The sequence below is a fragment of the Morone saxatilis genome, unplaced genomic scaffold (assembly GCF_004916995.1).
Source record: "Morone saxatilis isolate NCDOM2014 unplaced genomic scaffold, NCSU_SB_2.0 Contig19, whole genome shotgun sequence".
Classification (NCBI taxonomy): domain Eukaryota; kingdom Metazoa; phylum Chordata; class Actinopteri; family Moronidae; genus Morone; species Morone saxatilis.
The window spans coordinates 18,986,593-18,988,052 of NW_023339751.1; positions in this window are offsets into that span (position 1 = coordinate 18,986,593).

A 1,460-nucleotide genomic window follows, 5' to 3' on the forward strand; every position below is an offset into this window, starting at 1 on the left:
TTGGCTGGCTGGCTGTGTCGGTCTAGCCTTGGTTGCTTCGTGTTGTTGGCTGATGGAGTGACGGCAAGCTAGTTAGTAGCATTGAGTCAATAGTCTAAATGAAATAAAGGAACATAAGACATGCTAATATTCTTAATATGATTATAATTTATTTTCCAGCATTCAGTCTAATGTATCTTGTTTGGCCAATGCCCTGGAATATTCTCACTCTTGCTTACAGACTGTATGGAATGTGCACGGCCCAGTAAGGCCAGAGCTACTTTTGAACATCAATCATGTAAAAACAAAAAAATAAAAAAAAAATTCTTCACTAGCTGCTTTGTTAAGTATACAGTCTATAGTAGCCACCTATACTCTGTGACCACAGCCTACGAGAAAGCAATAAATTCTACTATCAAAAACTATGTTGGCTAATTGTGTCATGTGATATAAATCAAACTTTCCCCATCCAAAAGCTGGTGGCCTTCTCCGCCACTACTTTAGCTTTAAAGATTTACTGAAAATGAAACCCAGACAAATAGCAAGTTTAAAATAATAAAAACAGGTTTTTAACAATGATAGTGCGGTGCTGATGGGCCAGACCAGTTTGAAATGCGTTTTGCGGTCCATGTGACTGCAGTTCACTTAACGGCTGCTGGTGTTGGTACTAACAACGGTTTTCATTCAGGGTTGTCTCTGTCTTTCTCACCTAAAGCAGGTAAATGACAAAATGTTCTTTGTATCAGTAAACATCATCAGTATAAACAAGACATTAACATTCCTCTCCACATTACCAAAAATACCTCTATATTCATACACAAATTCTAATCGAGATTAACATTCAACCAAAAATGATCCCCACATTCTCCTTTTAAGTGGGGGGTAAACAATAACCCGACCTAATCAACACTGTTTTTCTGAGTTTCAGAAAATGTTGACAGTAAATGTAATATGTTATAATGCTAAACACAAACAACTATGGGATAGTAAGTAAAGCTAAAAATAGAAGATGCCGGCTAAAGAAACAAAAGAGCATGGTTAGAAATAAATAAAGAGTGAATGGGACAAATGGTGGGCTGTCACCCACTTTGTCACAGAGACTCCTGTCCTGCAATTACTGTTTATTTTTTATTGATTGTGACAGCAAAGAGAAGGTTTGTGGAAATGGCATTGCTTAAGGTTGTCTTAAAAAGTCTCCACAATGGGCTGGCCCCTTACACATAACTATAAACCTCACTTTAGCAATGATAATTGCCATAGTGCATTCATCTTAGGTAACTAAGTCTACAGCCATGCTCTGCTAAATGCTCAAATCAGCATACTGTCATGCTCACAATGACAATACTATTATGCTACCGTTTAGCAAGTGTACCATGTAATAAGATATGCATCTTATTTTGACCTCATGATGGCACCAGGTGGAAGGTTAAGGGTAAGTTCATTCATTGCCATGTCAATCCATCCAATAGTTTGGAGTCAAA